Source organism: Oryzias latipes, chromosome 2 (assembly GCF_053564925.1).
Source record: "Oryzias latipes strain Hd-rR chromosome 2, Olatipes_Hd-rR_3.1".
Taxonomy (NCBI): domain Eukaryota; kingdom Metazoa; phylum Chordata; class Actinopteri; order Beloniformes; family Adrianichthyidae; genus Oryzias; species Oryzias latipes.
In genome coordinates, this window is record NC_136238.1 from 35926864 (window position 1) to 35942168 (window position 15305).

General features: G+C 45.8%; 1 long non-coding RNA gene across 1 annotated transcript; it reads left to right on the forward strand.

The window, feature by feature from the left end:
- The first annotated feature begins 3733 nt into the window (after nucleotides 1-3733).
- On the forward strand, nucleotides 3734-7126 carry LOC144988114 (uncharacterized). Its single transcript, XR_013651918.1, has 2 exons — nucleotides 3734-6549; nucleotides 6635-7126. It is a non-coding gene; the product is annotated as an uncharacterized LOC144988114 (long non-coding RNA).
- Nucleotides 7127-15305: the final 8179 nt, after the last annotated feature.

A 15305-nucleotide genomic window follows, 5' to 3' on the forward strand; every position in this document is an offset into this window, starting at 1 on the left:
TGATTGGTTCAGCCGTCCCTGCCCCCACTAGTCCACTGCACAGGGAGCAACATTCCAGGGGGGGTTGGTAATCTCCTCCTTCTATTGTTTCTGCCCCACTGGCTCTTTCAAAATAAAGGCTTGTTGTAGCAGAAACCTGAATGGAACATCAGAATGGACTCAAACTGCTGCTGGTTTCAAAGCCTCGTTCTCAACTTCCAGCTGAACTGTTCCGTTATGTTTAACTCTTTCTGCTTTTTTAATTCTTTCTGCACCATGAGTAAGACGGAGGGAGAAGATGATGAGTTTATTTAGCAGCCCTGCTGCCAGCTAATGATATGTCAACTATGGAGAAATGGTAAATGATTCCATGTTGCAAATCTTTTTTTTTTTTTAACTTGTCCTGTCCAACAGCTAGGCAAACAGATGAGAGCTGAGGGCCTCTTGTGTTGGACATATTTTATTTTAACAAGAGGGGTTATTCATCTTCAGACAAACCAAAGGTATGTCTGAATAAACCCCTTTTGTAATTGAGGCCAAAATTTATTAATTTCAATCATGTTTGAAATCATGTTGCAAATCTAAATTGGTCCTGTCATTTTATTGTTATAAAAATATCTGCAGGCTCAAACTTAGACATATGAGAGTTCAAGAAGTACAATTAATTAAGATGGAAAAACATTGAATTGAATTGGAGTAAAATGACATTTAATTAGATAAATGTGTAAATTTGATTGTAAAAAATATTAAGTTGGAGAGATTTAAGAAATTAAGTTGAATACATTTATCTAAATTACTTGTTACCAATTGAAGTAATTCATTTAAGTTTGATAATTTATATATATATATATATATATATATATATATATATATATGCGTTTACTTTGTTCTTTTTCTCCAAGCAGGGTCTAAAAGTCTCAGCAGAAAAATGACAGGAGAGGATCCACGATTTATTATTTTTCCTATCAATGTATCAGTATATTTTTTTCCTGACTTTTTGTCTTTAAAAATCACAGTTATTTGGTCATTCTTAATTTTTTTTATAAATAGTTATTTTTTATTAAAATGATCATGAATTAATAAAACTTTATTATAAGGCTTTACAATAAAAGGAAAGATAAAAGCAGTTTAAAGTTTTAAAGAAAAAGACTTAATGTGGCCTCACAAGAAAAAGTTTGGTGACTCCATCCTAGCATCCATGGCTACATTCACACTGCAGGGCTTAATGCTCAATTCCCATTTTTTGAAAAAATTCAATTTTTTTGCAAGGCCAATTCAGTTTAAAAATAACACGTAGTTTTCAGGCAGTTATTTTACTTTCATTCAAATTAATTCAATTAAGTAGGTGTAACTTTGGTGCTGCTGTTACATCGGCACCGCAAAGGATTGTGGGATATCATTCCTTTTGCCTGTCTGGACGGATTTGGGTTTAAGTGTGGGTTTTTGACCAAATGTGTTTAGTTGTTTAGCTGTTTTACTGTGTTTTGCCATGTTTTGCCGAGTTATTTTGCCCTACTGTGCTTACGTCTCTGCACCATGAGTGAGAGTGAAGTAGAGGATGATTAGTTTATATAACACCCCTACGGCTAGCAGCTGTTTTGATAATGGCGGTAAACTCTTTGACGAATTTTTGCACTCCTTGCATTTTTCCCCCGTCTTTTTTATTGTTATAAAAATGAGTAGATCTGCCGGCTCAAACTTAGACATTTGAGAGTTCAAGAAATATAATTAATTAAGATGGAAAAAAGATTAATCGAATTGGAGTAATATGACATTTAGTTAAATAAATATGTAAATTTGAGTTGTATAAACAATTATTGAGTTTTATAGACGTTAGAAATTAGGTTGAATAAATTTAACTCAATTTTTGTTACCAATAGAAGTAATTCATTTAAGTTGGCAAAATTGGATAAGTTATATATATATATATATATATATATATATATATATATATATATATATATATATATATATATATATGCGTCACAAGGAAAATGGAAATAAGATCAGAAACTCGTGCGTTTACTTTGTCTGTTCTTCTACTACAAGCAGAAACTCTTTCTTTTACTGATTATGCAGCCGTGTTACTTTTTCGATGGACGTATAATCTTCATACGGCGTCTTAAAATCTCAGACTCCGTCTCACTGAAGTATAGCGCTCTCTTTTTTTCACCACGCGTTTCCATGGTGACTCCAGAAATCGGCGATCCACTGAGAATGTCTTTATGTACCTGCTGTGCACGCCCATTAACCCAGAATTACCAAGTCGAGCGTAATAACGCCAACTCATATCCGGTCTTTTGGAACCGACATACCCAGAGTATGCAAGTTCAGGCTTAAAGTCAGGCTAGTTTGAACATGCTTCCTGGAATACCCCCCATGGGCCTGTAACGGGAGTCACCTGTAGGTGTCTCTATACCCATTGTTCAAGGGGTTTAAAAAGGAAGTTGACGTGTGGTTGCTATGGCGCTAGCTTCCTGTGAGAAAGCCGGTTAGCTCAGAGAGCAGCGTGAGTTGGCTCGAGCAAAGAGTGCGGTAAGACTGCTGTTATCCTTACCTGTGGATGATGTTTTTAAGCAGTGCTTGATGTTTTATTTTTTATTGTATGACAGGATCACGGCAGAGGTAGATCCTGCTTTTCTGGGAGTTTTAAAGACTGGGCGTGAGGTTTTGCAACGCACCAGGTATTTTACACTTTTATCACAGCAGAGGTATATTTTAAACAAATGGTAAATTATTTTTTATCAAATGTTTTTAATATGGTGCTTCTTCTGTTTTTAGTGTTGGAATACTGTGCCCTGCTGTCCTGTTTAAGTTTATGTTTTGTACTTTGTTTGTCCGCTCCTGACGGAGCTGTCTCAGCGTGATTGACTAATCAAGTGCAGGAGCGGACTATTTATCCTCTGTTCTGTTTGTCATTTTTTTAGTCACTTCCCTCAGGTTTCACCCCGCATGTTATTTTGGTGGGTGCCGTATCCCACCGAGTGCTGTGCATCACAGTTACGTTGCATGTTTTTATTGTTGTGCATGAACTGTGGTGTCATTGATACGGTCAACATTTTTATTCTACTCATGACGGGGTTTTTGTATTAGTAAATCTTCGTAACCTGCTCTGTGGTAGTTTTCCCTTTCTTGGCCCCTGCAACAGGCCTGTTTCATAAAGGAGGTTCAACCAACTCTGAGGTTAAACTTGAACTCTGAGTTGGTCAATCGAGAGATTAACAACTCTGAGTTTTCTGTTTCAGAGAAGCTGATCGGAGTTAAGTCAATCAATTCTGAGTGGACTGATTCAGAGGTGAGCGTGCGCACAGCGACTTTAAGAAGCCATTATCAATGGAGCGCAGATATCACGAGTCACCATGGCAACCGTGAAAAAAAGAGGTCTGTGTATTTTTCGCCAGCTGAACTTGACGTGCTGCTGCAGAGTTACAGTGAATATGAGCACATATTCTGGAAGAAAAGCAACACCGCTGCATCTGCAAAACAGAGACAGTTAGCGTGGGAAACATAGCTGCTCAAGTTAATGCCTAAGTTTGCATTTAAATCATTGTTGTAAAATATTGGCTGTAATAACTTTCTAAATAGCGTAAGGTGTGAAATAAAAATGGCGATATTTAGGTGTACTTTTGAAGTGTTATTCCTGGTGTAAATGCATGAAATGCTGCATAGTGTACAGAACCAATCTGGGGGGGGAAATGCATATAACATCGGTAATGTTTAGAGGACTTTTTTGTTAACCTTCCCCTCTTGCAAACGTTGGTCAGTTTAATATTAATACATGCAATTGTGTTTTTAAAAGTGAACTTATGTCTACCCTTGTATTGATAAAGTGGTATAGGTTTATATGGGATTAAGAAATTAAGCAGTGCTAGAAAATTGTGTTTCCAAAAAGTAATTGTTACATTAATCTAATTCAATGTCCCTGATTTCATTTTCATGTAGATGCAATCCTGCAGGAATTAAAAGAACATGGCAGCAGCTAAAAATGAAGTATAAAAACATAATTCAATCAGGTCAAATGTGAGAATGTCATGGATGTAGGCTTTGTTGACAATATTTGACATATGAAACATCTACATAGCAATACATATCTAATGTTGTTTTCATTGTGTATATATGTAATTGACTGCAACGAAAAACGGTAACGCTCAAACAAAAACGACAAAAAATCGAGTCTAGGTCTCAAAATCCTCACACGACGTAACGACGTAAATGTAATTCTCTAGGAATTAATGCAGCCTCCTCGTCTATTGGGTCCTCCAAAAAAGGACAAGCCATTCTTGTCACTTAGACCGTCTCTGTGTGACGGAAATGTGGGCAATGAAGGTTAAAGCGAAAAATACTGCTTCGTCTTTAAAAAGGGGAGGGGACCGGCAGAAACTTTGAGTTTAGGGAATAAAACCTGCTCCCGACCAGGTTAGGTTCACAGCATAAGTAACCATGGATACTGACTCCGAGTATAAGTTACCTCTCTTTCAGAAACGGGTTTGACTTACTCTGCTTTCTCTGGTTTAACAAACCTCCCATTCTGAAATGGAAAACCCAGGGTTTCCCTGATTTCAGGGTTAATGCACTCAGAGTTTACACTTAACCTCCTTTCTGAAACAGGCTCCTGGTCAGGCTGGAAACAGCCTGGAGATGTTGTTCATCCATCACAGGGTTTGGTCCAAAGCTCCAGTGCAGCCTCTCACCTCCTCCACCTTCCTCTTTGAGGCAGCAGAAGCTCCTCCTCTTCTTCAGCTGGATGATGCTGTTCTCCACCTGCAGCTGGACCTGGATGTTCTCACAGACCATGTGGCCTCATGGATCAGAAGGTTGAGGGTTCAAGTCCCTTCATGGTTGAAGTCAGACAGAAGAAGAGTTTGGTTTGGATCCTTTCTTGTCTTTCTGTTCTCATTGAGTCTCTTCTAGTTCCAGGTCTGGTTCAAATAGTGGAATCATCCAAAAGGATGAAAACAGTCCTCCAAGCAGACGTCAGATTGAAAAGCTCATCAAAGAACACATCCAACTAACCAATCAGCAAAGCACTGACAAGCTGGACTTGTGCTCTCCTTCAGTGAAGAACCTCCTCCTGCTGCTCCTCCATCTTTAGCTCTGACTTTGGAAGTCTTAGCTCCTCCTCCTCACCATCACTGTGACTGTTGACGTCTTCCAACTCCTCCAGAAAGCTGTTTTCTGATGAAGCTCTAACATCTCCTCCCTGTTGCTGCTTTCAGTCCAAACTCACTCTGTTCATGTCAATTCACTCCAGAGAAAATCCTTTTTCTGGGAAGAATTTGCTCCAAGTTTTCCTCCAACTAAGAATCTGCAAACCCAGATGAGAACTCCCAGCAGGAAAAGAATTCATCTGCAGGAAACTAGAAAAAGGCCTTTTTGTGGGAGGAAACCATTCCAGATCTTTACAAACACCAGAAATCCCAACTTTTCCTCCACTTAGCCTGAGTTTGGGTTCCAGGAAGTGGTGTGTGTTCAAGCTCCGCCCCCAGCAGCATCTCATGAAGCCCCTCCTCCAACATGAGGCCGCTGGGGAATTCTGAATGAACCTTAACATTTCAACAGAAATCTAAAGCTAAAAACAGGAAACTGACTTCACACTGACCACTGATCCACACAGGGGGACGTCCTAAGGGGCGGAGTCAGCCACTGGAGAGAGCAAATAGGAGAAATGGGGGTCACTCTGGGCCTCTCTGTGTCTGGACCTTCAGAGGGACAGTGGTTTGGTCCAGAACTCGGATGCTAAACTAGCTCTCTGGAAACTTGAACTTGTTGAATGGGAAACTTCCTGAAATCTTCTTCATCTGTTGACTTGTTCTTTCTTCATCTGAATGAGCTCAGTCCTCTCCCAAATCCAACTCCATCTATCTTCAGTGCTTTGGACTGAGTTGGAGCAGAACTAGAGCTTTCTCCAGATGTCCTAGTACTTTTAGATCAGTGTCTTCCAATATTTGGAGCCCAGGTTCACTTCTTTCCCTGACAAAAATCCCAAAAGGCCGACCAGCCACCAAATAGTCAGAAAGCAGAGAAACTTGGTGGTCTGCATTGATGAGAAACCAGTCCCTCCAGGATGACACATGGCTTTTTGGAATCATTTCACACACAAACAAACGGGAAGTTGTGCTTGTTTTTCTGAGAAAATGCAATCAACTGTGTGATAATGGTCAATGTAAATGTTTAGATAAAGGCTGTAGGGGATTCAGGGATTGTGGAGCGGTTGTTGTTTCCTTCTGGGTTAAAGTGCAGTTTTGTGTAACTTCCTGTGGCAGGATTAATTGGCTCAGGTGCTGTAGGGCAGAGGATTACTAGCACTGGCCTCATGGGGCGCTATAAAGGGCAAAGAAGCCTTCACTCGGCCAGGGGCAGCATTTGGCCATTGGAACCGCCCACTTCCTGTTTTCACACCTCCGGCTAGCCTCACAGGTAAAGTAGCGGTGGTAGGCTAAGGACAAGAGTTTGTTCGCTGCCTCATATTAACACACTCTTTCAGCTCCGGATGAGACCTGCAGGCACAGATTGAGCAAAATACAGCCTCTGCCATCGAGCGCGCCTCCCAGGTGACGAACAGTCTGTCTGGTAAGCCGGCGAGGGTCAAGTCCTGCGCTTGCCTTTAAGCTGTTCTTTTTTTGTTTTATTTTGGTAATGTTTGTTGTTCTTGCAGCGCCGGGGACTTTCTGACGCTCCCACCTGCTGAACAGCTGCTGCTTTTTATATATTGAATTTTAGAATTATTTTAAGGAACTGTCACCGCTCGTGATCAGAATCCCTGTAGACTCCTGACCAGGGTTCTGCCGGGCCCGGGTGCTCCTCAGCTGCCTTTGAGCCTGAGCAACGGAGGACTAACGGGGCGTCACGCCTGAATCCTCCACCAACGAGAATAAAAGCTCGGCCGCGCTCCGTTCATTGAGCAGCACCCTACGGGCGGACTTACTCTCACGAGAGTTTCTTTTATTTTGTTTTTAGCATTTTTACACAATTCTTTTAGACCTGTGTTTTAACTGGATTTTATTGTGTGATCCACCTTTGTTTCCCCCCTCCCTCAGTGCTGAGGACTCAGGTGCCAGCCCAGAATTCTAGGTGGAGGCTATCCCCCCAGTTTGGAGTGACGTGTCCTTGGGTGAAGGTTTCACAGTGTGTGTGTGGTCTGCATCACGTGAGTGGGGTGAAATTTTATCTTTGTTCTCTGGGAGCCTCCACCTCCCTTAAGTCTTCTGGTCCTCAGCATACTGAATTTGTTGTGTATGTCTTTTAACGGGTCCATTTTTAATTGGTTTTAATGTTTTGTAATAAAATCACTTTAATTTTTGTACCTCCGTCTCCTGCCTTCTTTTGTGTGCATCTGCCAATAGAAAAATAAACTCCCTCGGGACCACAATTGGCGTTGTCGGCAGGATCGCACACTTGGCAGAGACGTGTGGTTTTTACATTATTCTGTGGTTGTGTTTGGTCACACGCAGACTGTTTTTTTTTGTTCTGTTTTTAATTATTTATTTTTTTAATTTTAAAGAAGCAGCAGCTGGTTCCGCTTGGAAGTGAGGAAGGTGATTTGTGCAAGGTAACTTGGCATCCTAATAACCTTGGAAAGTGGACTTTGTTTTGTTGGGACCTCTAGGTTTAAGTAATGGAAGGACAGGTCCAGGATTTGACAGACCTGGTTTCACGGCTGCAAGCTGAAAATGAGAGGCTGCGGCAGCAACAAGCAGCAGCTTCTGGCCCTGGTGCAGCACCTGCCACTTTGGCTGGGCCTTCGACCAATCCTCCCGTGGTTGAGAGACTGTTGTATGTCCCTAGAGACAGAAAATGTCCCATGTTTAGGGGACGGACTGGTATTGGGCTTACGGAGTGGCTTGAGGAGGTGCAGGCTTGCATGAGGACCCGCCATTTAAGTGTAGCCGATCAGGCGTTCTTTTTGTTCGATCACCTGGAGGGAGAGGCCCGCGACGAAATTAAATATCGCCCTGGTTCCGACAGGGAGGACCCGGCTAGGGTCATTGCAGTGCTGCAGGAATTATACGGATGCACTGACTCTTATGTTGCCTTGCAGGAGGCATTTTTTTCTCGTCGGCAGCAGGAAGGTGAGACACTGCATGAATACTCCCTGGCTTTAATGAGCCTAATGGCCTCCGTTAAGGGAGCTGCACCTAGTGGTGTTCCAAATGCAGAGATTTTATTGCGGGATCAATTTGTGGAACAAGTTTTTGACTGTGCCCTACGCCGTGAATTAAAACAGTTTGTGCGCCGACAGCCCACCGCTACGTTGCTGGAGGTTAGGGGTGAGGCAATGCAGTGGGAGCGGGAGGGTCTCCCTGGAGGCGTACGGAGTCGTAGTTACTCCGTCCCCTCTGTCCCTGGGTTCCAGTGTGGCGTTGGGGGTAGTTCCCAATCAGTCCCTCCGGTGTCCGAACTATCGGAGATAAAGGAGATGTTAAGGCTCCAACAAGAGCAGATCCTCCAGATGTCTCAGGACCTGCTACGCCTGCAGAATCCTAGCCAGGCCAGTCGTCCCCCTCGTCGTGGTCCCATTATTTGCAGAAGGTGCCAGCAGCCTGGGCATTTTGCCCAGGATTGTGATGGCGTTCGGGTGGCTCCTTCGGCCCGCCCAGTCTCGCCTACCCAAAGGTCCCGCCAGAGAAATAATAACACCCCATCACCATCGGAAAACTAATGCCCACCGAGTTGTTGAGCCACAGCTCGGAGGGGGCAGCCGCTGGCTCCAAGGGGGAGTTTGATGGACTTCTGGCATCTTGTCCTCATTTACAGGTGTGCATGGGGGGTCGTTCCATTTCGTGTTTAGTGGATACTGGGTCCATGGTATCCACCATCACGGAAAGTTTCTTCAAACAGAATTTTGAGCCATGGGGACCAGAGCGACTTCGCTCCTGTCAGTGGCTACAATTGAGGGCAGCTAACGGGCTGGCTATACCATATCTTGGCTACTTGGAGTTGGAAGTGGGACTTTGTGGCAAGTTATTGCCACAATGTGGTGTACTAGTAGTTAAAGATATTCCCGGTGGAGGACCTTTACAGGCGCCGGGCGTTTTGGGGATGAACATCATCCAGCGCTGTTACCAAGAGCTCTTTGCCCAGTATGGCAGTGCCCTGTTTGGACAATCTGAGGTGTCCACAGCCCCAGATGTAATTTTTGGGGCCCTGAAACAGTGCCAGCAAGCTCAAGCTACGGTAACCCCCAGCATGTTTAATGTAAGGACACGTGGTCGAAAGGCTCGTTGGATTTCTGGTGGTGTCCTGGCTATCGTTGCTGCCACTTGTTCCGAGCAGTGTGCTGGTTCAGCGGTGTTGTTTGAGCCATGTAGCTCAGGCCTCCCTGCCGGCCTTTTAGCAACTCCATCACTCGTAAGGGTGGAAAGGGGGACAGCCTACATCCCAATCATCAATGTGGGGTCCACCGCTGTGAGACTCCACCCACGTACCCTGGTGGGTACGGTGGCTCCAGCTGGAGTGGTAAGTTTACCCAAGGAAGTGACTGAGGTACAATCGGAAGCCGCTGTGGTGGCTGCTCATGCAGCATCCACCCTGCCTCTGGCTCAGCTGGAGTCAGTAGACCTCTCTGCACTTTCGGCGGGAGAGCAGGAGAAAGTCCGGACCCTCCTAGGGAAGTATTTAACTGTCTTCTCACTGCATGAGGGGGACCTGGGTTGCACAAGCCTAATCACTCATGAGATTCCCTTGGTGGATGATGCTCCAGTCCGGCAGCGCTATAGGCGCATTCCCCCATCGGATTATGTGGCGGCTAAGGAGCATATTAACAATTTACTCCAGTCTCAGGTGATTCGTGAGAGCAGCAGCCCCTTTGCGTCCCCAATTGTTTTGATCCGCAAAAAAGATGGTGGTCTCCGGCTTTGCGTGGATTACAGGCAGTTGAATAGCAGGACTAGGAAAGATGCTTTTCCACTTCCTCGAATAGAGGAATCCTTGGATGCCTTGTCCGGAGCTCGTTGGTTCTCCACTCTGGACTTAGCCAGCGGTTACCATCAGGTGGCGGTGGCAGAGGCAGATCGTCCTAAGACCGCGTTCTGCACACCATTTGGCCTTTTTGAGTGGAACCGCATGCCCTTTGGCCTTTGCAACGCCCCCAGCACCTTTCAAAGGCTGATGCAGCGAATGTTTGGCGAGCAACAAGGTCAGTCCTTGCTTTTGTACCTGGATGACATCATTGTCTTTTCTTCGACGATCGAGCAGCATCTGGAGCGATTAGAGCTGGTACTTGAGAGACTGCAGCTCGAAGGGCTTAAGGTTAAGCTCGCCAAATGTGCCTTTTTTCAGCACCAGGTGCATTATCTGGGTCATGTGATTTCGGACCAGGGAGTCTCTACAGACCCTGGCAAGGTGGAAGCGGTGGCTAATTGGGAGCCCCCTACTACAGTGTTCCAGCTGCGATCGTTTATTGGCTTTGCCAGCTATTATAGACGTTTTGTGGAGGGATTTGCCAAGTTGGCTGCACCGCTGCACCGGTTAGTGGCAGAGCTGGAGGGAAACAAGGTCAGAAAAAAGTCTGCACGTGGTTTAACTAACCACTGGACGGAGGAATGCCAGCGCAGCTTTGAGGCTTTAAAGGCTAAGCTGACTACAACACCAGTCCTGGCGTATGCAGACTTCTCCCGCCCTTTCATCTTAGAGGTCGATGCTAGCAACGGAGGCCTTGGAGCTGTTCTTTCCCAAGAACAAGAGGGTAAGGTGCGGCCAATAGCCTACGCTAGTCGAGGCTTGCGGCCTACCGAGAGGAACCCAGTCAATTATAGCTCCATGAGATTGGAATTTTTGGCACTAAAATGGGCAGTAGCTGAGAAATTCAGGGAGTACCTTTTGGGACAGAAGTGTATTGTGTACACTGACAACAACCCCCTCAGCTATCTGTCCACCGCCAAGCTTGGTGCCATGGAGCAACGGTGGGCAGCGCAGCTGGCAGCGTTTGACCTGGAGATAAGGTACCGCTCGGGCCGCAGCAACAGAAATGCAGATGCTCTGTCAAGGCAGCACTTTCCAGACATGCAGGCCTGGAGAGATGTTCTTCCGGGTAGCTGCTTGCCCATGTCGTTGCAGCAGGTGCAACAGACGGAGACTGTCGGTACAACCCAAGCCACCATGGTTGCCCTGCCCCATCACAGCCCCTCTGACATGGCTTCACTTCAAGGGGCTGATCCTGTTCTAAAGGAGTTTCTGCCTTTCTGGGAACGTCAGACTCGCCCAAGCCCAGAGGAGCGTAGGCAGTTGTCCTCACCCACGCTGGCATTGCTTCGACAGTGGAACCGGCTGGTTGAGCAAGGTGGGGTTCTGTACAGAAGGGTCTTTCGAGATGATGGTGGGGAGGCAGTGTTGCAAATCCTGCTTCCTGGCTCGATCAGGGAGGAAGTGTTGACGGCAGTCCATCAGCAGCATGGTCATCAGGGTGTAGACAGGACCCTTGACCTGCTACGGCAGCGCTGTTATTGGCCTGGTATGTCAGCTGAGGTGGCAGAGTGGTGCAGTCAGTGTGAGCGCTGCCAAGTAGCTAAAGTCACTCGTCCCGCAGCCCGCGCCCCCATGGGTCATTTGCTGGCTTCCAAGCCCAATGAGATTTTGGCTATGGATTTTTCGGTGCTGGAGCCAACTACCAGTGGCATAGAGAATGTTCTTGTCATTACTGATATCTTCAGTAAATACACCATGGCGGTTGCGACTCGGGATCAGCGTGCTGCAACAGTGGCCCAGGTCTTGGTCACAGAATGGTTTTCAAAATTTGGCGTTCCAGCTCGGATACATTCCGATCAAGGTCGGAGCTTTGAGAGCGCCCTCATTCAACAACTCTGTGACCTCTATGCAGTAGAGAAGTCGCGCACCACACCTTACCACCCAGAGGGTAATGGTCAGTGTGAACGCTTCAACAGAACCCTCCACGACCTTCTCAGAACTCTACCAGTGTCCCGGAAGCGGGACTGGAACGTGTGCCTGCCGCAGCTCTTGTATTCTTATAACACGACTCCCCATCATTCAACGGGTGAGTCACCATTTTTTCTGATGTTTGGACAGGAGCCAAGGCTTCCAGTTGACTTCCTGTTAGGAAGAGTGCAAGAGCCAGTGGAGGGCACTGTGCAGGAGTGGGTCCAGGAACACAAAGCTCGGCTAAAACTGGCTTTTGAGGGTACCAAAGAGAAGCTGCTTGCAGCTGCTGATCGCAGGAAGAGAGGTCATGATGAGGGGGTAAGGGACCCTCCTTTGAGTGAGGGGCAGTTGGTCTTAGTGCGTGACCTGGGGTTTAGAGGACGACAGAAAATCAGGGATTTGTGGGATCACAGGGTGCACAGAGTATTAAAGGCACCCAGAGAGGGGGGCTCAGTGTACACCATTTCCCCCAGGGATGAACCCTGTACACCCCGACAAGTCCATCGGTCCTTACTGAAGGCCGTGGTCAGGCGAGGACCAGACAAAGAGTTGGCTGGTTGCCCTCCGAGCCAACCCCCACAAAGTTCTTTCTCCCAAGAGGACCCAATAGAGAACGGGGACTGGTTTGTTCTAAGGGAGGACCGCACTAGTGAGGCGGTAGAGGACAACCAACCTGAACTGCATCTTGGACAGGTGGCACCAGTCTTCTCTGAGGCTGATTCCGCGGCAGCTGCTGTACCCTGTGCTTCCGGAGTCACTTTACAAGCTGACCGGGATAGGAGTAGCGTGCCAGTGCGCCGGACGTCACGGCCCACTGCTGGACAGCACTCCAACCCTCACCGGCTTCCTCGGGCCGTAGGGGAGGAGCAAAGCTCCTCCTCAGTAAGCATATCATCTGCTGTTGCTTTTAGACCATGGCTGTAGTTTACTTTGAATCATCGTCGGGTCGACGATGCATTTTGTGGGGGAGGATTGTGGCAGGATTAATTGGCTCAGGTGCTGTAGGGCAGAGGATTACTAGCACTGGCCTCATGGGGCGCTATAAAGGGCAAAGAAGCCTTCACTCGGCCAGGGGCAGCATTTGGCCATTGGAACCGCCCACTTCCTGTTTTCACACCTCCGGCTAGCCTCACAGGTAAAGTAGCGGTGGTAGGCTAAGGACAAGAGTTTGTTCGCTGCCTCATATTAACACACTCTTTCAGCTCCGGATGAGACCTGCAGGCACAGATTGAGCAAAATACAGCCTCTGCCATCGAGCGCGCCTCCCAGGTGACGAACAGTCTGTCTGGTAAGCCGGCGAGGGTCAAGTCCTGCGCTTGCCTTTAAGCTGTTCTTTTTTTGTTTTATTTTGGTAATGTTTGTTGTTCTTGCAGCGCCGGGGACTTTCTGACGCTCCCACCTGCTGAACAGCTGCTGCTTTTTATATATTGAATTTTAGAATTATTTTAAGGAACTGTCACCGCTCGTGATCAGAATCCCTGTAGACTCCTGACCAGGGTTCTGCCGGGCCCGGGTGCTCCTCAGCTGCCTTTGAGCCTGAGCAACGGAGGACTAACGGGGCGTCACGCCTGAATCCTCCACCAACGAGAATAAAAGCTCGGCCGCGCTCCGTTCATTGAGCAGCACCCTACGGGCGGACTTACTCTCACGAGAGTTTCTTTTATTTTGTTTTTAGCATTTTTACACAATTCTTTTAGACCTGTGTTTTAACTGGATTTTATTGTGTGATCCACCTTTGTTTCCCCCCTCCCTCAGTGCTGAGGACTCAGGTGCCAGCCCAGAATTCTAGGTGGAGGCTATCCCCCCAGTTTGGAGTGACGTGTCCTTGGGTGAAGGTTTCACAGTGTGTGTGTGGTCTGCATCACGTGAGTGGGGTGAAATTTTATCTTTGTTCTCTGGGAGCCTCCACCTCCCTTAAGTCTTCTGGTCCTCAGCATACTGAATTTGTTGTGTATGTCTTTTAACGGGTCCATTTTTAATTGGTTTTAATGTTTTGTAATAAAATCACTTTAATTTTTGTACCTCCGTCTCCTGCCTTCTTTTGTGTGCATCTGCCAATAGAAAAATAAACTCCCTCGGGACCACATTCCCAAAGAGGAGAAACCCAAAAAAGAAAGGAAAAGCAAAGAGACAGGTGGAAGCCATCATGAGATTCCTTTCAAACAGGAAGTTCTTTGTCATTTCATGCACTAGTTTCATTTAGCTCTAGTTGTTGAACATTCTAGAAACTCCTAAAAACCTTTTCTGTCCACTTTGAAACCATCTGGGGCTGACTTGGCCTTGCTCGCTGGGATACGGCCAACATCCAGAAATCTACCAACAGACATTTTTAGCTCTAGTTGTTGATATTCTATTTTTTGAAGAGGCAGGCTCTTCTAAAAGAAACTAGCAGGAGCCCCAGCGCTGGTCTTTGCTTGGATTTGTTTTAGACTTGTTCAGAGTCAAATGCATGTTTTAAGGGGAGGAGGATTATTTTGTTGTTGCTGTTTTTGTTCCTATTCTTACAATCCACTATATGTCCCGTGTTGAATTCTACTATGAAAATGTGGGAAACAAATGTTTATCAAATCCAAACAATCCAAAAGCCTGGAGACTGGATGGCCGTGGTCCTCCCTTTGACCTGGACACTGGTTGCCATGGCGACCTGCACACTCACCAAGCTGGAACTTAGAAGAAGAAAAAGAGACCAAAATGATTGATAAAGCAGGTTTTCCAGGGAAATCCCACAAAGTGCTTTCCAAGCTAGAACTAAGAATATCCAGCATGCATTTGGAAAAACTCCATAGCTTCTTGTGGAAAATGATGAGTCATTTGAAACGCGTTCTATGAATGCTCAGAAAACTTCCTCTAAGGTTGTGGTTGTTTGGAGAAGTCCTCCTCTTCAAAGAAGTTCTCCTGACCATCTTCAAAGCCACTTTCTGCTTTTTCAAACGCTACTGTTCAACAAAAACTTGGTTTCTGCCACTAAACCCAACCTTAGACACTGAAACAGAATGAATCCAATGCAGAAATGTGTTGACACCTTTAATTCAAAGCTTCAATCAGTTTGAATCTCATGAAGAACATTTCAAAAATCCACATTTGGATCAGGCGTCTTCATCAGAGCACAACTCATGTTTCCAGGACTGTGACTCACCAATAGATCCTCATTTCCTTTACACAATCTGTTTCCATCATTTGGATTTTTCATCAAAACTTGAGTTAGAAAAGAATTGTTGCCCCAAAATGTCCAGTTTGAATAGTCTACAGTTTGTTGTGTTTGGTTGCTAGGTAACAGGGTCTTTAATGTCTATGATGTCATGGTGGCTTTCAGAGTTGAACTCCTGAATATGACGGTAAACATTTGGATTGAACAAAAATGGGATTGAAGCTCATGCTAAATCCTGATCTCAATGCTGAAAAAACCTCCTCCTAGATTCTGGTTGTTTGGAGAAGTCCTCCTCTTCCAAGAA